We start from the raw sequence: 23,088 nt of genomic DNA, 5'->3' as shown, positions 1-23,088 counted from the left end.
TTCTATCCTTGTTGGAATCTTCTCAAGTGTAGTGTAAAGAGGTTGTTGTTTTCACTTAGTTAACCCTTAGTAAATAAAGGAAAGTCAAGTGATTGAGCTAACTCTTATCCACAAATCCTAGTCCTCTCCCTTGGGAAGGTCTAGCATTAGTAGATACAGAATTAGCCAACAACGTCCAATTTAACTAAGCACTTGAGCATTCCAACTCAAGTGTCTCCTTTTAATCAATCCCCATGTCAAGTAGAAAATCTACTCCATTGACATGGATAAAATACTCATAAAAATATAAGAAGACATAATAAATTAAATAAAATAAAATAGAGAATTAATAATTAATTAAAAATAAAGGTAACTCTATATATTAATAAATCCAAAATGCAACACACTTATCTGAATATGGTCAATGATCAACAGAAAAGAGTAAAGGAATAAGGAAACAAACTAAAGTAGTGTCTTCAACGGAGGTAATAACTCTTCAACATCCAAAATCCAAAGCAAAAGCATAAACTATCAATGTAAAGCTAATCTCGATTCAGATCTAAAACTAAAATAATCCTAATATCAATGTATCTGAATGTGTGTGGATGCGTGTTGAGTCTTTGCATGTTCCCTAGCTTTAGTCTGTGTTTCTGGGCCAAAAACTGGGTCAAAACACGGCCTGAAATTACCGCCAGCGTATTCTATTATTTCTACAGATCGCGCAGGTCATGCGTACGCGTCGTCCATGCGTTTGCGTCATGCAGCTATTTTCCTTGTCGCGCAGCGCATCGTCCACGCGTTCGCTGATGTGTGGAAAACGATCCAACACAAAACTCACCGGCAAGTGTACCGGGTCACATCAAGTAATAATAACTCACGTGAGTGAGGTTGATCCCACAGGGATTGAAGGATTGAGCAATTTTAGTTTAGTGGTTAATTTAGTCAAGCGAACAAGAGTTAATTTGAGTGATTTGTAATTGACAGAAGCTAAATTGCATGAATTGTAAAGGGAGAGGGGCAATTGACTGTAAATTAAAGGAAAGTAAAGAAGCTGAATCTTAAAGTGCAAGTAATATAAATTGCAGAAACTTAGATTGTAAGAACTGTAAATGACTGAAACTTAAGGTGCAAGAAATGTAAATTGCTTGAATTATAAAAGGAATTGGGAATTGGAATTGTAGAAATTTAAACAAGAAAAAATAAATTGCAACAAGTAGAAGAGTAGATGATGAAGTAAATTGAGATTGATTTCAAACAGAAAAGTAAATCAGCTTCAAGAAGCATTCAGCAGATGAGCTAAAAGGAAATTTCAAGATCTCAGGGGTCAAGAGACTAGAAAACCAAGTCTAGATCTCGCTACCTTCCTTGATCCAATTCAAATAGTAATTGCAAACAAATTAAAATTCAAAACAGTAAAGAAACTTGGAATTCAAATCACTGAATTCTTGAATTATGCGGAGAAAGGAACAAAGAGATCTCAAGGGTGAGGTTGAGATAGAATTTTCTCAACTCTTCACTATCAAGACTCAAGTAAGCTTTGCAGAAAAGGAAATAGAAAACCCAGAAGGGAAGAAAACTCAATTCTCCTCTCAATTCTCCAAGATAAAAAAGAAAGCTCTCCAAATTACAAGTTTCAATTCTAACAGAGGAAAAAAAGTTCAAAGTAACAGTAAAAGTCCTCTCTAAATCAAACTAGCTTTTATTTATACACTTCCTTCTTTTGATCATTAAGCCTTGAATTTGGGCCTTGGCCTTGATCGAATTGAATTGAAGATAGCCTCAGTTGATTGCTCTTGGACTTGAGAAGAAATCCGTTTGCAATTTGGACTTTGGAGCATTCACGTTTGAGTCAACGTTTGAGGCAAACTTTGACTCAAACATTTGCGTGTTAGCATTATACAGAACGGTGCTTTTTTGTTAGTCATGTTTGAGTTCACGTTTGAGGTCAAATGTGAGCTCAAACGTGGTTCTCCCCAGGGAAATTTTTAGCCAACGTTTGACCTCAAGTTTGAGGCAAATGTTGGGGCAAACGTTAAGTCCTCCTGGTGCATTTTTTTGAGCCAACGTTTGACCTCAAGTTTGAGGCAAACGTTGGCGCAAATGTTGGCTCCTCCAGGGTTAAGTTTTGAGCCAACATTTGACCTCAAGTTTGAGGCAAACGTTGGCACAAACGTTGGCTTCTCTTGGGTTAATTTTTGAGCCAACGTTTAACCTCAAGTTTGAGGCAAACGTTGGCACAAACGTTGCTTCCTCCAGGGTTCTTCTTAAGCCAACGTTTGACCTCAAGTTTGAGGCAAACGTTGGCACAAACGTGAGCTCTTCCCAGGGTGGTTTTGCTGCCTTCATTTCCATTGCTGCCATCCCCTTTCTTCAACCTTCCTCCAAGCCTTTTGGTCACCTGTCATCAATCAACAAATGCATCAAAGCTATACTAAAATCATGAGACTTCCTCTCATCCTTAACATATAAGCAATTATACCACAAAACCTCATGAAAATGTATCAATTTACTCATGGTTGATTGAATCCAAATACACATGAATTTCCACCCAAATGACTTACTTGTAACCCAAGAAAGTGTATAAAACCTATTAAAAACAAAGGAAAAAGGCTAGTAAAACTAGGCTAAGATGCCTTGGCATCACAACACCAAACCTAAATCTTGCTTGTCCCCAAGCAAGCATCAAACATAAGAGAGAACGGCATGAAACAGAGAAGTGTGCATATTCTTATTGAGCATATAGTTGAATTTAGTCCATGGGATTTGTATGCAGACAATGGTGGTTCATTTATTGCTTGCTATTACATAAGAGATGTTTTCTCAAAGGTTTACTAAGTTTGCTGCTATAAGGCTTTACTTTGGCTTGTTCCCTTGCTAACTTTTCCTTTTTTGTTTTTCTCAAAGAGCTTGTTATTCTTTGAAGGCTTAGTGGCAAATGTTGCAGCAGCCTTTGGCTTAATTTTTGCTCAATATTCCTTCACCACAGACACATGGCTCACCCTTTTCTTCCTAGGATCATTGATGCCCAGTATCTCTTTGGATAACTAAGTGTTTTATTGCTAGGTTGCTCTTTATTGTGGACTTTCAGTTGGCAATCCTAAATCAGTTGATCTAAGTGGCCAAGTTTTGAAATACTCCTCAGAACTTACTTGTCCAAGCATATCCTAGTACAAAAATACCACAGGCATGTGTCCTAGGGTCCAAGCTATTGGTGCCTAGCCTTAATGTTTATTTTCTTTTTCTCTTCCTTTTTCTTTTTGTTATTTCATTCTCAAGGGATTTTTAATGATACAAGCCTTCATAACAACAAACCAGTTCACACTTCAAAGAACATATAATTATGCATCATTTATTTTATGAATCATGCATTAAATCAACAAATACCACCACTAACTTTCATTCTAACTTTTGCAACATTGGATATTTACTTCCTAATTCAAAACAAAACAAAATTCAAGGTAATGAAGGATGACAATTATTATGCATATCATCATTCTTGACAAACAATTTCACTTGCAACCAAATGAATACTTTAGTAAGACATATAGGAATTTCCAAATTAAAGTACTTCAAAGCAGCAAGGATTAAGTATTAATACAACCTGTTAGGAATGTCTTTTCAGCTCTTTTTCTGTCATCATTATCTCTCCTTATTGTATTTCCTTTGGAAAATGATGCAGGTTCCCTCCACCAATTGAATGTTTTCCTGCATAGTTCTCAAAAGTGGCTTGCTTCTCAAGCCCTTAAGTATATGGTTAATATGCATGAATTTAAGACGGCATTCAAACTTATTTTGGTATGGAAACACCAAACTTAATTCCTTGCTAATGCCTCTGATGCAACAGGTTAACCATATGTGAAATCCTTTTGTCTTTGCAAAAAGTAATAAAAACTAGAAAAACTAAAAAGTAAACAATTGGTTAATTGGTTTATTTGATTGCTCGGAGCTAGCAGCCGTGTATGCAGAAGGTGAGAATGTGCTTTTAAATGAGATTTTGGTGGAACACCAAACTTAGAATCCTTCATTCTCCCTTAATTTATTTTGGTGTGCAATACCAAACTTAGCTCCTTACAATATAGATAAATCTAATTAACCCTTTTATTGAAATAGCTATGAAAAGTGAACTACCTTGTAACAACCCTGATTTTTGAGTATGCGAGATCTTTTCCGAAGGTACGGAATCCTCCGGAAGATCAGTAAGGGGAGAACCTCTGATATATCATCAAGCATCTCAATCCTCATTGTCATTATGTCATCTTTAAGCGAAAACCTCTTTTGAGGCAAGCTCGACAACGCAGTCACGAAGAGCCTAGTTTTTGAACCGTATCGGTTAGGAGTTTTGATTCTGTTTTTCGTAAATAGTCTCAGTTTGACGAACCGGACTTGATTCAGGAGATAAGAGAGATAATAGGATAATATTATCATTATATTAGTATTAGAAGCTTTTTGAATGATATTATAAGGTTACCTGGTCAGTTTTAGTTAAAAACAGAAAATCGGTTTAACCGGGTTCACAGTTTACTGGTGCAACTTAGCACCAGCACTCTCTGATGACTTTAGCAATGCTAAGGCCTCATTAGACATGTCTTATTCTCATAATAAATATGTTACTAGTGTCATTTATGCTAGTAGCTCAGAAAATAATTTTTAGAGATGTTTTTGCAAGTGTTCCGATACATCTAATTTTAGTAGTTATACACCTGGGATATTTTAATATTATTTTAATCCACCTCCAAGCCAACCAATCACAACTCACCCTACACCCCCAAAACCCCCAAGGCTGGCTCATTTTCACTTTGTGGCCGAAAATAGGTAGAGAGAAAAAGAGAGAAAAGTTCTTAGTTCCAAATCTTCAAAGCTTGATTTCTGCTGAACTAAAACTCAAATCAAAATTCCAATCCGACCAAAATGATCCTCTCTTCTTTCTTTACATGATCATATGACTTATAAAGGCTGGAATCAAGGTGAGTTGGCTGCACCATCTCTCTTTTGATTCGGTTTCAAGGAAACATGCTTAAATATGTGTTTTCTTGATGTGATTTAGGAGGAAAAAGTGCTTAAGGACCACCTGAAAGTTTAATTGAATTAGGAGCAGCAAAACCAGGTAGGGTATCACGAAATTAATCTTGATTATTTGTTTTTGAGTTGTGTGAATGTTGTATAAATTGGCTGTGCTAAAAATTGGTTGCTTATATGATTGATTCTTGGTGAAAATTTGGTGAAATTTTGATGAAATTTGATGAAATTCAAGCTTTAAGTTCATGTTCTTGGGGCAGCTGGAAAAACGAAACCCTAAGCTTAAATTAAGGTTCAATTTGTGTTGAAATCATGTAGAAAAGATGGGATTTTAGTGGCTGCTAATTTATTATGAATTATAGTAAAAATCGGTTGCTGAAAAGACTGAAAAACGAGTAAAAACAGAGAAAGAATCTGAAGAATTTATGAAGAACATGAAGAACACTTTGAGTGTGATGAAGAACATTGAAGAACACCTTTTAGATCTTAAAAAGGGGAAGGTTGTAATTATTTTGGTGTTTGAGGGGTTATTTGGCAATTTCTGAAAGTTAGGGTGGTTAAAGTAGAAATATTAAAAGTTACCGGGGTAAAAAGTGAATTTTAAAGGTTAAAAGGTAAAGGCAAGGTAATTTTCGAAAATTTAATAATAAAATAATAAAAAATAATAAAATATTAAATAAAAATAATAAAATAATACGGAAAAGGCAGTTTTCTGTAAAATCTTTAGAAAGACAACTTTAAACTCAGAATCTCATAGTTACCTTCATAAAACACTTAGGGAGTGGTAAGAACATATTAGTGAGGCAAAGATAAAAGAAAGATAAGAAGTTGAAGAAAAGATAAAAATCGAAAGAAAAGTCTGTAAAGTTTTAACGACAGAAAAATAGACAGAGACTAGTGAACGAACTAGGGCAACTTAGTTAGTACTTGAGTCGCAACTAGGGTTAGGTATTATATGAAAAGTTAAATTATTTCAGTATAGACTTAATGAACCTATACTTGGGACATGCTAACTATTCATACCAAAATTTACATAAGCTTTAAATACATACGTTAAACAAAAAAATCAGAGCAGAGTAGAGAGATACAAAGAGCAAAGTAATCAGAGCAGAGTAGAGAAACACAGAGAACAGGGTAACCAGAGTAAAATAAAGAGATAAAGAGAAAAAGAGTAATATAGATACAGAGGAAAGAGTAATCAGAAAAAAGTAAAGAGATACAGAGAACAGAGTAATCAGAGCAGAGTAAAAAGATAAAGTGAAAAGAGTAATATGATAAAGAGAATAGAGAACAAGCAGAGGGCCTGTTGAAAGGTCATTTGTTGCGTTAAGGCAACACCAGAGATATTTGTATATTCATCTGCTGCTTTTCTGTTGGCCCTAGAGGTCCTGTAGTCCTAAGTTCACCTACAGTGAGTTGTTATTCCTGTAGGCCGAAGTTCACCTACAGTGAATATCAATTGTGTATCTCAGGGTGTTGCTCCTGTAGGCCGAAGTTCACCTACAGAGAGTTGTGATTCCTTAAGCCGAAGTTCACTTACAGAGGTGTCATTTCTGTAGGCCGAAGTTCACCTACAGAAAGTTGTTGTGCTGTGTTTAGACTATTCCTGTAAGCCGAAGTTCACTTACGGGAGTGCTATTTCTGTAGGCCAAAGTTTACCTACAGAGAAATAAAGCCATATCTTGGACTAGTTCCTGGGTAATGTCGGGTTGCAGGGTGTAAACTGACACGTGAGCTCATGGCCTGCATAGGACAGACATGCATCATACTTGGTTGTGCATTTCCTCTGTTATGATTGTTGAATGAATGTATGCTTTCTTTGTTTGTATTCTATTCACTGTGTCTGTGTTTTGTTTTCTTGTATTCTTTTGTTTGTGTTTTGCTTTCTGTTTTCTCTATTTTCTCTATTTATCTATATCTTCTGTTCACTACTTCTCAGTATTCTGCTATATATCTACTAAGTGACACAAATTAATGAACTTAACTAATAACCCCGGCCCTACTAAGAACTCCCAAGTTCTTACCCCTTCTCTCTCCCTTCCCCCTTTAGATGGAAGCATGAGTACCCTTCCGTAGTTTGCTGATGACTGTTCTGCAAAGAGAATTCCGCTCTAGGTAGTCTTCTGAGTCTAGAGTGAACTCCGTTACCTGTTTATATGTATATACTGTGAGGCCAGCCAACGTCTGCACCCTGCTTATCTACAAACTTTAACCTAAGTCCTCCGTACGATGTTGCTGTTATGTGGCCACTCGATGAAGTACTTGAGAGATGCTCTTTGATGACATATGATCGTGCAGAGGATTAGTAGACGACCTTCCACCTTTTGATGACGATCCACCTGACTTGAGTTTTGAAGACCTAGAACGTACTTTCCCTCGCTTTAGTAGTTTAGAGGGACTAGGTGAGTATAGAGTCTAGGTTAGCCTGGGTGCCAGCTTAGGGACTTCTTGAACAAGTCAGGACCTGGGATATTGTATGTATATATATGTATATAGTTATTATTTATAGCTATATCTAGGGGTGTTCTAACTAAAAGTCTATACTCTAATAAAGGCTGGATCACCGAATATTGTCAACTACTTGTGATGTAGTTATGTGTGGTTGTTTATAACTGTATTATCTGTTATCATTTGTGACTTGATTATTAATGATTCTGTTTATTAATCCAAGCATTTTAAAAAAAAAATACCTCGCAAATTAACTACGTTTTTAACAACGAATCAGGCTCATATAATAAATAATAGATAATAATTAGGTAGACAAGTTGGTAGCGCTCAGTTTCTAGTATGATCATGACGTACCAGAAATTTGGTCGTTATATACCTCCGGTTGGGTTGCCTCCCAACAAGAACTTCTTTATTGTCACTAGCTTGACATCCTTCCTGCTTGCTTAGTTTAGATTTTGCACTTCCTTTTCCTTGTCCCATTGCCCTCCTAAGTAAGGCTTTGCTCTGTGACCATTTGCTGTGAAATGATTCTTTGTTGCTTCATCTAGTAATTCAAGGCTTCAATAAGGAAAAACCTTTGTCACCAAGTATGGACCAGTCCATTTAGACCTAAGTTTTCCAGGGAAAATCTTGAGCCTTGAGTTATATAGGAGCACTTGCTGTCCTGGTTTGAACTCCTTCTTTAAGATCTTCTTGTCATGCCACCTCTTGGCTTTTTCCTTGTATATCTTAGCATTTTCATAGGCTTCCAGCCTAAATTCATCCAACTCATTTAGTTGTAATAACCTTTTCTCCCCTGCTGCCTGAGAATCAAGGTTGAGGAGTTTAGTAGCGCAAAAAGCTTTGTGTTCAAGTTCTACAGGGAGGTGGCAAGACTTGCCATACAATAGCTGAAAGGGGGACTTTCCAATGGGAGTCTTGAAAGTTGTCCTGTATGCCCAGAGTGCATCTTCTAGCTTCATAGCCCAGTCTTTTCTTGTGATTTCCACTGTTTTCTCTAAGATCTTCTTCAACTCCCTATTTGCTAATTCAGCCTGGCCATTAGTCTGAGGGTGGTATGGTGTGGCTACTTTATGAATTACTCCATATTTGTAGAGGAGTTTCTCCATCTGTTTGTTGCAGAAATGGCCACCACCATCACTAACAAGACCCTTGGGTACCCCATATCTAGTGAAAATGTGCTTTTTAAGGAATTGAAGGACAATCTGTGCATCACAGGTGGTTGTGGCTATGGCTTCTACCCACTTTGAAACATACTCCACTGCCACCAAGATGTATCTAAAAGAGTAGGAAGGGGGAAATGGTCCCATGAAATCAATTCTCCATAGATCAAACAGCTCTACTTCCAGAATAAAATTTTGAGGCATCTCATTCCTTCTTGTCAACCCTCCAACTCTTTGGCATTCATTGCACTGGTGAACAAACTCTCTGGCATCCTTGAAGATAGTTGGCTAATAGAAGCCACTCTGTAGTATCTTTGCAGTTGTTCTTTCTGGTCCAAAGTGTCCACCATAGGCTGAACCATGGCAATGCCACAATATATCTCTCATTTCGTTTTCAGGGACACACCTCCTAATTACTCCATCAGAGCATCTCTTGAACAAAAAAGGTTCATCCCACAAAAATATTCTTGCTTCATTAATTAGTTTCTTCACTTGTTCCTTGGAAAATTCATGAGGTATCTTCCTTCCCACTTTGTAGTTTGCTATGTCGGCAAACCAAGGTGCTTGCTGAATTTGAAAAAGGTGCTCATCAGGGAAATTCTCATTCACTTGCTGTGGTCTATCCTGATTGGCTTCTTGTGGCACTCTTGATAAATGATCTGCTATTTGATTCTCACTTCCCTTTCTATCTCTTACTTCAATATCGAACTCTTGCAGCAACAACACCCACCTAATAAGCCTTGGTTTTGAATCCTGTTTAGACATCAAATACTTGAGAGCGGCATGGTCAGTATATACTATAACCTTTGAACCAATCAATTATTTTCTAAAATTATAAAATGCATATACAATTGCCAAAAGTTCTTTTTCAGTGGTAGTATAATTTTTCTGTGTTTCATTTAACACTTTGCTGGCATAATATATGACATGGTGCAGCTTGTCTTTCTTTTGCCCCAACACAGCACCAATAGCAAGGTCACTTGCATCACACATTAGTTCAAAAGGTAGTTTCCAATCAGGGGGTGTGATAATTGGTGCTGTAGTAAGTTTTCCCTTTAAGGTTTCAAAGGCATGTTTGCAAATATCATCAAAGATGAAAGGGCTGTCAAGCATTAGCAAATTGCTCAAAGGTTTTGCTATTTTTGAAAAGTCTTTGATGAACCTCCTATAAAAGCCAGCATGTCTAAGAAAGCTCCTTACTGCTTTCACATTAAAAGGTATAGGAAGTTTTTTAATAATTTCTATTTTAACTTTATCAACTTCTATACCTTTACATGACACTTTATGCCCAAGAACTATCCCTTCGGGAACCATAAAATGACATTTCTCCCAATTTAATACCAGGTTAGTTTCTTGGCATCTTTTTAAAACAAGAGTTAAATGATGTAGGCAAGTGTTAAATGAATTGCCAAAGACAGAAAAATCATCCATGAAGACTTCTAAAAATTTTTTCACCATATCAGAAAAAATGGAAAGCATACACCTTTGAAAGGTGGCTGGGGCATTGCATAGCCCAAAGGGCATCCTCCTGTAGGCAAAAACTCCAAATGGACATGTGAAAGAGGTCTTCTCTTGATCCTTGAGGTCCACCACTATTTGATTGTACCCAGAGTATCCATTTATGAAGCAGTAATAAGCATGGCCTACCAATCTCTCCAACATTTGATCAATGAAGGGTAGAGGGAAGTGATCTTTTCTTGTAGCATCGTTTAATCTCCTATAGTCTATGCACATTCTCCACCCAGTCACTGTCCTAGGGGATTAACTCATTTTTCTCATTGGTGATGACTGTCATTCCTCCTTTTTTGGTACAACTTGAACTGGGCTCACCCATGAGCTGTCAGAGATTGGGAAAATTATCCCAGCATTCCATAGCTTTATGACTTCCTTTTGAACTACCTCCTTCATGGCTGGGTTGAGCCTTCTTTGGGGTTAAACTACAGGCTTTGATTCTTCTTCCAACAGAATTTTGTGCATACAAATGGCTGGGCTAATGCCTTTGATGTCTTCAATTGTCCAGCCCAAAGCTATTTTGTGAGCTTTCAACACTTCAGTCAATCTTGTTTCTTCTTCCACATTCAAGGAGGAGTTAATGATCACTGGCAGGGCCTCTTCTTCTCCAAGAAATACATATTTGAGGTGAGAGGGAAGGGGCTTCAACTCCTATCTTGGCTTCTCCTTCTCCTTATCTTTAATGGAGATTTCTACCACTTCCTCTTCTTATTCCTCCTCCACTTCTTCTCCATGTTGCTCTTGACCGGTGGCCTCTAACATTTTCTCTATCAGACTTTCTATCATATCCACTTTCATGTAGTTGTCTTGTTCAGGGGGGTCTTGCATTGATTTAAAGACATTAATGACCATTTGCTCATTGTGCACCCTGAAGATAATCTCTCCCTTCTCTACATCAATAATGGCTCTGGCTGTGGCTAGAAATGACCTTCCCAAGATGATTGAATTGTTTCCTTCCTCTTCTGTATCCAAAATCACAAAATCCGCAGGGAAGATAAACTCTCTCACCTTTACTAAGAGATTTTCCACAATTCCATTGGGTGTCTTGATTGATCTATCAGCCATTACCAATGACATCCTGGTGGGTTTTAGTTCTTCTATGGCAAGTTTTTTCATCATTGAGAGGGGCATTAAGTTGATACTGGCACCAAGATCACAGAGAGCTTTGTTGAGAACCATTTTGCCAATGGTGCATGAGACTACAAAGCTTCCTGGATCTTTGAGCTTTGGTGGAATACCCCTTTGAATCACAGCACTACATTCCTCGGTGAGCAACACAGTCTCCTTCTCAAGCTAACTTCTCTTTTTATTAATAAGCTCTTTCAAAAATTTGGCATATAGAGGCATCTGCTCCAATGCCTCAGCCAAGGGAATGTTTATCTCCAACTTCTTGAAAGTCTCAAGGAACTTATGAAAGTGTTGATCCTTTGCTTCTTTGTTGAATCTTTGGGGATATGGCAGTGGAGGTGTAAAGCTCTTCTCTGCTTGCTGGTGTCCTTGGGTTTGTTCCTCCTTTTCTCCCCTTGAATTGTGTGGCTGACTATCCTTCTCTTTGAGTTTTTCTGGGATATTTTTGCTTGTTGTCATGTCCCTTTTGCTAGCTTCCTCTTTCTCTGTTGGCTCTTTGTTGCTGTCCTTAGGCTTTTTGGTTGCTTCTTTGTTGTTCACCAATGTTTTCCCACTCCTTAGCTGTATAGCTTTGCACTCTTCTTTCGGATTAGGAATGGTGTCGCTTGGTAATGAGCTTGATGGCCTTTCAATAGCAATTTGCTTGGAAAGCTGTCTAATCTGTCTCTCCATATTCTTCATGGAAACTTTCTGGTTCTTTATTGTCATCTCTTGGTGCTTCATCATTTTCTCCATTAAGAGCTCCAAGTTGGTGATTCTCTGAGAGTCTTGTGAGATGTTGAGGGTTGATGTTAAGTGTTTTGATTGGTGGCTTGGTTATTGGATGGATGATGGTTAGAGTTGGGGTAAGTGTTTTGGGGTTTTCTGTATGTATTTTGGTTGTTATTCTTCTAGTTGTTGTGGTTTGTGTTTTTCCAACTGTTTTGGTTTGAATTCCTTTGCCATGGCTGTTGAGTCTGAGTGTGATTATCTCCCCATTTAAGGTTGGGTGGTTCTTCCAGGAGGGATTGTAAGTGTCACCATAAACCTCATTGTGTCCAGAGCCTTGATTGTGCATGTAGTTCACTTGCTTTTGCTGTTGATCTTCACAACCTTCTTCACCTTGCCCCCATGTGGTTGCTGGCTGGCTTGTATTTACTGCTGCAACTTGGAGGCTATCAATCCTCTTGGCCATTTGCTCAAATTATTACTGAATCTGCTGCTGCATCATTTTATTTTGAGCTAGGATTGAGTCCACTCCTTCCAACTCCATCACTCCTTTCTTTTGTGATGGTTGGTGTTGCCTTTGGTGAGCAAAAAAATATTGGTTGTTAGCCACCATGTCAATGAGGTTTTGGGCCTCTTCTGCAGTTTTCATGAGTTACAAAGAACCTCCAGCTGAGTGATCCAGTGCTTCTTGAGCCTTCAAAGTGAGTCCTTCATAGAAGTTTTGAAGCTTGTCCCATTCAGTGAACATGTCTGGTGGACATTTCCTGAGCAAAGCCTTGTATCTCTCCTATGCCTCGTATAGAGTTTCAGCATCCAATTGTGTGAATGTTTGTACTTCTGTCTTCAATCTAATAATCCTCTGAGGTGGGTAAAATTTGGCAAGAAACTTGCTCACTAGATCTTCCCAAGTGTTGATGCTCTCTCTTGAAAATGTCTCCAACCATTGAGTAGCTTTGTCTCTGAGAGAGAATGGGAATAGCAACAGCTTGTAGATGTCTGGATGCACACCATTAGATTTGACAGTATCACATATCCTCAGGAAAGTGGATAAGTGTTGGTTTGGGTCTTCAAGTGGCCCTCCCCCAAAAGAGCGATTGTTTTGGACCAATGTGATGAGTTGTGGCTTCAATTCAAAGTTATTTGCATTGACATTTGGGGTAAGAATGCTACTCCCACAATGTCTTGGGTTTGCAAATGTGTACGAAGCCAATACTCTCCTCTGTGGTGGATTGTTGTTGACTCCTCCTTCTGGATGATTGGGATTAGAGGGATCCCCTTCCATTTCGTGATATTCCTCCTCAGAATCTTCTTCTCCAACAACAGCCTTCCCTCTAGCTTCTCTTCTTATCCTTCTGAGAGTTCTTTCGTCTTGTTCACAAAAAGTGGGTATAGCTCTCCTTGTACCTGACATACAACCAAAACATAAAAATCACACAAAACCAGAAAGACCAGGAAAACTCCACTCTATTGCTAAAGTGAGGTTTTAGTTAGCTTAAGCAAAAATTCAAACAGTTAGTGTGTTAGTCAAAAATTAAAGAAATAGAAAAGAAAAAGTGCTTGATCTAGACCTCCACTTCACTTAATCATTGTCAATCTAATCAATCCCTGGCAACGGCGCCAAAAACTTTATGTGTGAAAAATGATCCAACACAAAACTCACCGGCAAGTGTACCGGGTCGCATCAAGTAATAATAACTCACGTGAGTGAGGTTGATCCCACAGGGATTGAAGGATTGAGCAATTTTAGTTTAGTGGTTAATTTAGTCAAGCAAACAAAAGTTAATTTGAGTGATTTGTAATTGACAGAAGCTAAATTACATGAATCGTAAAGGGAGAGGGGCAATTGACTGTAAATTAAAGGGTAAAGAAAGTAAAGAAGCTGAATCTTAAAGTGCAAGTAATATAAATTGCAAAAACTTAGATTGCAAGAACTGTAAATGACTGAAACTTAAAGTGCAAGAAATATAAACTGCTTGAATTATAAAAGGAATTGGGAATTGGGATTGTAGAAATTTAAACAAGCAAAAATAAATTGCAACAAGCAGAAGAGTAGATGATGAATTAAATTGAGATTGATTTCAAACAGAAAAGTAAATCAGCTTCAAGAAGCATTCAGCAGATGAGCTAAAAGGAAATTTCAAGATCTCAGGGGTCAAGAGACTAGAAAACCAAGTCTAGATCTCACTGCCTTCCTTGATCCAATTCAAAGAGTAATTGCAAACAAATTAAAATTCAAAATAGTAAAGAAACTTGGAATTCAAATCACTGAATTCTTGAATTATGCGGAGAAAGGAACAAAGAGATCTCAAGGGTGAGGTTGAGACAGAATTTCCTCAACTATTCACTATCAAGACTCAAGTAAGCTTTGGAGAAAAGGAAATAGAAAACCCAGAGGGGAAGAGAACTCAATTCTCCTCCCAATTCTCCAAGATAAAAAAGAAAGCTCTCCAAATTACAAGTTTCAATTCTAACAGAGGAAAAAAAGTTCAAAGTAAAAGTAAAAGTCCTCTCTAAATCAAACTAGCTTCTATTTATACACTTCCTTCTATTGATCATTAAGCCCTGAATTTGGGCTTTGGCCTTGATAGAATTGGATTGAAGATAGCCTCAGTTGATTGCTCTTGGACTTGAGAAGAAATTCGTTTGCAATTTGGACTTTGGAGCATTCACGTTTGAGGCAAACTTTGACTCAAACATTTGCGTGTTAGCATTATGCAGAACGGTACTTTTCTGTCACTCACGTTTGAGTTCACGTTTGAGGTCAAACGTGAGCTCAAACGTGGTTCTCCCCAGGGAAATTTTTAGCCAATGTTTGACCTCAAGTTTGAGGCAAACGTTGGGGCAAATGTTAAGTCCTCCTGGTGCATTTTTTTGAGCCAACGTTTGACCTCAAGTTTGAGGCAAACGTTGGCGCAAATGTTGACTCCTCCAGGGTTAAGTTTTGAGCCAACGTTTGACCTCAAGTTTGAGGCAAACGTTGGCGCAAACGTTGCTTCCTCCAGGGTTAAGTTTTGAGCCAACGTTTGACCTCAAGTTTGAGGCAAACGTTGGCACAAACCTTGGCTTCTCCTGGGTTAATTTTTGAGCCAACGTTTGACCTCAAGTTTGAGGCAAACGTTGGCATAAATGTTGCTTCCTCCAGGGTTAAGTTTTGAGCCAACGTTTGACCTCAAGTTTGAGGCAAACGTTCGCGCAAACGTTGCTTCCTCCAGGGTTCTTCTTAAGCTAATGTTTGACCTCAAGTTTGGGGCAAATGTTGGCACAAACGTGAGCTTTTCCCTGGGTGGTTTTGCTGCCTTCATTTCCATTTCTGCTATCCCCTTTCTTCAACCTTCCTCCAAGCCTTTTGGTCACCTGTCATCAATCAACAAATGCATCAAAGCTATGCTAAAATCATAAGACTTCTTCTCATCCTTGACATATAAGAAATTATAGCATAAAACCTCATGAAAATGCATCAATTTACTCATGGTTGATTGAATCCAAATACACATGAATTTTCACCCAAATGGCTTACTTGTAACCCAAGAAAGTGTATAAAACCTATTAAAAACAAAGGAAAAAGGCTAGTAAAACTAGGCTTAGATGCCTTGGCATCATTCGCGTCATTCGTGAAGACTCCAATCCACGCGTTTGCATCAGGCATGCGTTCGCGTCACTACAATTTCTTTATTTTGCGTGCTCGCATGAGCCATGCGCTCGCGTCAGTGTTCGCTGGTCATCTCCTTAATTTCTTGTGTTCCTTCCATTTTTGCAAGCTTCCTCTCCATTCTCTGAGCCGTTCCTGCCCTATGAAGCCTGAAACACTTAACACACGGATCACGGCATCGAATGGTATAAAGAAGAGTTAAAATGTACTACTTAAAGGTTTCTAGGAAGCAATTTTTCAACCATAGACAATACTAGGAAGGAATTATAAAATCATGCAATTCATATGAATAAGTAGGTAATGGCTTGATAAAAACCACTCAATTAAACACAATATAAATCATAAAATAGTGGTTTATCAACCTCCCCACACTTAAACATTAGCATGTCCTCATGCTTAGCTTAAGGAGATAAAATAAATGAGTAGAGAAATGTAAGACACATGCAATGCAATGCAACCTATATATATGACTGCAACTATATGATTCTTGTCTACTTGGTTAAAAGTAAATAGGTTCTTCAAGACAAGCATAAATCAAATTCCACTAATTCAAATTATATAGCAAAAGCAGGTAAAATTGTAAGAAGACAGGTCATGAAAGCAGGGAACATAGAATTAAGCATTGAACCCTCATTGATGGTGTATATGCACTCTAGTCACTATAGTGTATAGGGTAATCACTCTTTCCTTCTCTAATCATGCTTTCTAAATTTTTGTTCTTTACCTAACCAATCAACAATATTTAATGTACTAATGCAAACATCATGAGGTCTTTTCAAGGTTGTAATGGGGCTAAGGTAAGTGTAAGGGTATACATATGGCTAAGTGAGCTATAAATTGAATCTTTGACTAACCTAAGCTTTCACCTAACATACATACATTCTATATAACTCTAGAATCATGCCTAGCTACCCATAATTTTCACTTTTCCATTACATACTCATGTAACAACTTTTCTTTTAACTTTTATCACATATGCATTGACCTTGGAGCTTATCTTTACTTAGAATTTGGGTAATTTTGTCTCCTTATTTATTTATTTATGTACTAAATATTTTTGAATTTTTTTTAAATAAACATAACATTATCAATGCACATAGATTTTCAATTTCTCTAGTTTCACATGAGTAGGTACCCAAATTCCCATTATTTTATCATGACACATTCCCTTATTAACCGTTGTTCCCACAATCTTCCCATACTCAATTAACACACAATTTCTATCTTAAGCTAACCAAAGATTCAATTTGGGGTGTTTAATTGCTTTTTTGCTTAAGGCTAGTAATGTGGTAAAATATAGAACAAATGGGAAAAAAGGCTCAAAGTGGCTAACAAAGGTGATTGAAAGGGTAGGCTTATTTGTGATAAGTGAGCTAAACAAGTAATGGCCTCAATCATATGCATGCATATAACACATTAAACATTGGACATATAGGATGGAACAAAATAAAGATTACAATCATAGAGAAGTAAACACACAAGAATAATATTTATGGTTAAATAATGTAACCATGTCATTAGGCTCAAAATCTTACGGGTTGTGTGTTCTTAGCTTTTTAAACTATGTTCCAATTAAAACTTCAAATAAATTTAACACAAAAGTTTGATTTAAATTAGTGAAATTTTCCAAAAATAGAGTCTTAAAAAGAAACTTATTATTTTTTCAATCAAGTAGAACATGCATGCAAAGAACATATTTCTATGTAATTTATCCTATTCTAAATAAAAGAAAAACTAACTAAATATCCTATTTTATTGGTGTTTAGGGAAGAGAAATTACCTCTGGAAGTCAGGTACTGAGCGACCTCCCCACACTTAAGGCTTTGCACCGTTCTCGGTGCCATTTGTCAGGAACAACAGGTGTAACAGAAATTGAATGTTACCAACTTGTTTTTCCTTTTTGTATTATTAATTAATAAATATAAGCCTGTACGTTGTTAAAACCCCACGAATTTTACAAGTAAATTTTTTTTTAACAAGAATAATTTAAAGTCGCATACTTTCCATATATCAAGGGATAATTAAACGTTCACATACATAAGACAAAAGATAACAGAATATGGAACAACACACTATAATATACATCATGTTACAGAAGTGGCTCAGTTATATAAGCATAGAGCTATAGTACAACACCCCTAAGTCAGTGACTCATATAGTATATACATATATGTACAAAAGACGCCCCAGGGCCTGGCCTGACCAAAAGCCCCTAAGTTGGCACCCAGGCTAGCCTAACTCTATGATATGCCTATTCCCTCTAATCATGCTAACAAAAGTGAGGGAGACACTCTAATGTACTAAGTTAGACTAGGCGTCTCAAAAAGTCTCCTCAATCCTGGTCCAGAGTACCTCACGGAAAATCACCGGGCGAATGGTGATGCTCGCCTGCTGGCGCCTCGTCTGGCTCATCGTCATCGCTGTCAGAGGAGATAACTATGAAGTTAGGATCTTCCTCTAGATCTTCTTCTTCCTCGTCCTCTTCTTCTGCCGGAGTGATAGCAGAGGAACTACTGCTGGCCACAGGAACCATAAAAGGATAGCTACCAAACAAAATACAGTCTGGAGAAGGAGGTGGAGCCTCCATGATCTGATCATACTCATGTCCCTGCTGCTCATCAAAGACAGGAGGCTCGATCGGCTCAGGTAAAGGATCAAGCTCGGGTGGCAACACAGGAACACCCCACTCATCAAGGACAAAAGGTGCAGAAGGTGCCTCATGGATAAGCTGGGCAGGTATAGGCTCATCAGGTAGAGGAGGTTAAGGTGGAGGAGGATAGTCAGGTGGAGGTGGCATCTGCTCCTCAGGATGAGGAATCCCAGGTCCGCCGGGGTGTAACCAAGATAAAGGAAAGTCATAGGGTGCATCAGGATTAAAGTATGCTGTCCTAATAGGGTACTGGAAAGGTCTACCATGAACTACATAATTACAGATACGAGGTACCGCACAATAGATGTAATACTCGCCACGCACCGGGTCTTCGTGGATGTACGGTGGATCAATCTCGTAGAATAGGACTCCCGTGTCCATCTGTAGAGGTGTAAGGGGTAAGAACTGGGGAGTTCTTAGTAAGGTCGGGGTTTACAGTTAAGTTCATTTATAATGTCCGTGGTCATAGAAGTATAAATAAATATAGAGTAATATGTACATAACAGCAACATAAACTAACACATGAGCAAGAGAGAAAATAGGAAATAAATGCACATTCACACATTAATATGCAATCACACAGTTATGCTCAAACAAACAAGGAATAGAACAAGAACATAAGAAGATTAGCAATAAATAATGCACAAACAAGTATGATGCATGTCTATCCCTACTGCAGGTAATGAGCTCATTTGTCGGTTTCGACCCGCACCCGACGCAATCCGACCCTCCAGGTCAGATAAGGCCTTCCCAGAACTTAATCCCAGATTAAGTACCGCATACCCTCTACCAAGTACTCTCGACTTGCAGGGCTGGTATTTGCTCAAATCTCAATATACCGCAGGTATGCGAGTCAGGCCTCTACCAAGCATTCAGCTTGCAGGGCTGGTACTACTCTACCGCAGCCTGTCTGGGAAGCAACATCACAATACGGGCGTCCCCGCACAACATTCACAAGCATTGCCCGAAGGCTCATAATTCACATATAACCATACTCTCCATCACTTAGCAATCATCATAAATCAAGCTTTAGAACATCATAGAAAACTCATTTTACAATTCTCTGTTTACTCTGTAAGGTCAGGTACACAGCTATATCACTTGTAACTCCTTTTCTTTTTAACTTAAACACACAGGTTTTAAAATATTGTTTCTTTACCTCATATACCTCTATATCTTCTCTTATACCTCTTCTTAGGTGTTTAGTAAAAAAAATTAGAGAATTCTGGACTCAAATCTGCCTTCCTGAGGCTTTCAGGGAAAACTGTCTTTTTATCAATATTTTATTATTATTAATAAAATAATATTATTATTAAAATAATATTATTAATAAAATAATATATTAATATTTTATTATTAAAATAATAATATTTTATTTAAATTTTAAAAATTGCATTTTGACCCCCGGACTTCTTGGAAATTGCACTTTGACCCCTATAACTTTTAATATTTGCACTTTAGCCCCTCAACTTTTGATTAATTAATTTTCAACCCCAAACTTTTTAATAATTGCATTTTGACCCCAAAACTCCTTGAATACACGTTTTCATGTTCTTCCAAAAACCAAAAACATTTTTTTTTCCAAAAGTTCATCAGATTTCTGCTTGATTTTCAGCTAGTTTTTCAATCTTTTCGGAAACCGATTTGAACCCGATTTTTATCAAACCAAAGAGAAACTTTTCAACCATCAAATACACATAAAATAAGCATCAAAAATCATGATTTTCATGGCTGGAATGTCACGTTTTCCAGCAGCACCAACAGCCACTTCAAAACCATCAGAAACATGATTTTCAAGCATTAAACAACAAGTTTCCATGATCAAACCATCACACAAACACCCAAAATCAAATCTCAAGCAACAAGATCTGGTTTAAGACTTCAAGAACACAGCCAATCATTGATTAATTTACCAAACCTTACCTCCTTTGCTGCTGTCCAAGATTGCACTAAAAACAAGCTTCCAGAAGCACTTTTACGCCTATTTTAACATCAAAAACAACTTTAGAATCTTATGAACCATGAAGGCTGAAGCTTCATGATGATGAAAGAAGGTTTTCCTCACCTTAAGGTAACTAGAAATCATGTTTTCTTGGAGCTTTTGGTGATTGAATAAGAGATCCTAAGAGAAAACATGAAGAAAACATCATTAACTTAAGGAACCACCATGGCCGAATCTTCAAGGAGGAGGAGCAGCCTTCATACCTTGATTTACTCCATGAAAAGTGACATAGAAATGAAGAGGAGGAAGAGGTGAACACTTTGGTAAGATTAGATTTTTGATAGGGGTTTCGGTTTGAGAAAGAACGGAGAAAGTAGCTCAGGTGTTCATGGAAGCTTCATGGTTTTCTTTCATGGTGTTCTAAGCTTTTCCAAGAACAAAAATGATAGCCAAGCTATCCAAGGGAGGCCGTGGCTTTTGGATGATGATTATCCAAAAGTTACTTGTCAAAATATCTCAGAAAAGGATAATTACTAAAGCTAGATGTATTAGAACTTAAGTAATTACACTACTAATGGATAAACATTAAGTTACTTAGTGTAAATGACACTAGTAACTGGATAATCATAAGAATAAAAGATATATGATGAAGCATTAGCAGTGCTAAGTTCATCTAAGAATGCCGGTATTATCCGTTACCGGTAGATTTCAAGCTCAGTTATTATATTACTAAACATAGATCAACATTAATCACAGTAGAGAAGATAATAATATAATATTCTGAATAAAATAATAATATATGAATATTATATTAATATAATTTTTCTCTCGAAATTCGTGACCGGCTCGCCACATAGAGACTAACCACAGAAATCAGAATTTTGAAATTCGGGCCCGAAGTGGCTCAAAAACGCAACTCTTCGCGACGTGCCTACTTAGATTAGGAGAGGTGTCCTGTGCAATCAAGTTGCTGACTCAGCAGCTTGATGACGCAGCACCTGTGCAGTGGAGGTGCTTATATGCATAGAAATTCCTAAAAATTCTGTAAAAATTCCGTTTGATCCCGAAAAAGCGCCGTTTCTTCGGGGCTAGGCCGTTACATTCTACCCTCCTAAAAGAAAATTTTGTCCTCAAAATTTCAATTACCTGAAAAGAGAAACGGGTAGTCTATTCTCATCTTGTCTTCCAGCTCCCATGTGTACTCTTCAGTTTCAGTTTGTCCCCATGCTACCTTAACCAATGATACTGTCTTGTCTCTAAGCTGTTTGTCACTTCGTTCCACAATCCTGACTGGTAGAGTTTGATATGTCAAGTCGGCTCGCAGCTGTACTGTCTCTGGTTGTAAAATGTGGCTTTCGTCGGGATTATACTTTTTGAGTTGTGAAACATGAAAAACATCATGAAGGTTTGACAAATAAGGAGGGAGAGCTACTTGGTATGCTACTGGACCGACTCTTCTAAGAATTTGAAAAGGACCTAAATATCGTGGATTCAATTTCTTAGTCCTAAGAGCTCTACCTATTCCAGTCGTAGGTGTCACTCTTAAGAAGATATGGTCACCTTCGTTAAATTCTAAGGGCCTACGCCTAATATCTGTATAGCTCTTTTGTCGACTTTGGGCAGTTTGAATCTTCTCTCGAATGTGCTTAATCCGTTCGGTAGTTTCTTGTACCAGGTCTGGCCCCAAAATCCTGCCTTCCTCCTTGTCATACCAGCATAATGGTGATTGACACTTTCTTCCGTAGAGGGCCTCATATGGTGCCATTCCGATACTCTGTTGATAACTATTATTGTAAGCAAACTCAATCAATGGCAAGTATTTGTCCCAGTTACCCTGTTGGTCCATTACGCAAGATCTCAACATATCTTCCAAGGTATGAATTGTTCGTTCTATCTGTCCATCAGTCTGTGGGTGATATGCTGTACTTAAGTGCAACTTCATCCCAAAAGCTTTCTGTAGAGCTCCCCAAAATCTAGAAGTAAACCTTGGATCTCTGTCTGACACAATTGATGAAGGTATTCCATGCAATCGTATTATCTCCTGAATGTATAACCGGGCGAGTTTCTCCAAGCTGTGACCAATTTGAATTGGTAGAAAATGCGCTGATTTTGTCAATCGATCTACAATTACCCAAATTGCATCATGCCCGGCAGAGGTTCTTGGTAACCCAGTAACAAAATCCATCGTAGTCTCTTCCCATTTTCATTGCGGTATCTCCAATGGTTGCAGGGTTCCAGGTGGTTTTTGATGTTCCACCTTAATCTTCTGGCAAGTGAGACACTTTGAAACATACGTTGCTATATCTTTCTTCATTCCCGGCCACCAGAACATCTTTTTCAGATCTTGGTACATTTTAGTCGTTCCGGGATGGATAGAAAATCTGCTTTCATGAGCTTCGATCAGAATGTTCTTTCTCAAGTCCTCCTGAGCAAGTACACAAATTCTGTTCCTATATCTCCATATTCCCTCTTTATCTTGGCGTACCTCTTTCGGCTGATCTGCTTCATCCGTGTTAACAATGTCAGCATTCCTGAATTCTGGGCTTGAGCTTGCTGAATAGCTATCTTAAAGTCAGATGTTAATTGTAGTCGCGCCATAACAACTCCTCTTGATGTCTCTCTCATTCCTAATTTTAAGTTTTCAAAGGCTGAAATCATTTCTTCTTCCTTGATCATCATCCAGGATATGCCCAAACTCTTCCGACTCAAAGCATCTGCGACTACATTTGCCTTCCCAGGATGATAGCTCAACTTAAAATCATAATCTTTTAAGAATTCCATCCATCGCCTCTGCCTCATATTAAGGTCTTTCTGATCAAATATATACTTCAAACTCTTATGATCAGAGAAGACTTTAAATTGGGCTCCGTACAAATAGTGCCTCCAAATCTTA

This window comes from Arachis ipaensis, chromosome B8, assembly GCF_059453495.1.
Source record: "Arachis ipaensis isolate K30076 ecotype BB chromosome B8, ASM5945349v1, whole genome shotgun sequence".
Lineage (NCBI taxonomy): Eukaryota > Viridiplantae > Streptophyta > Magnoliopsida > Fabales > Fabaceae > Arachis > Arachis ipaensis.
Note: the sequence above shows the minus strand (reverse complement) of the source record.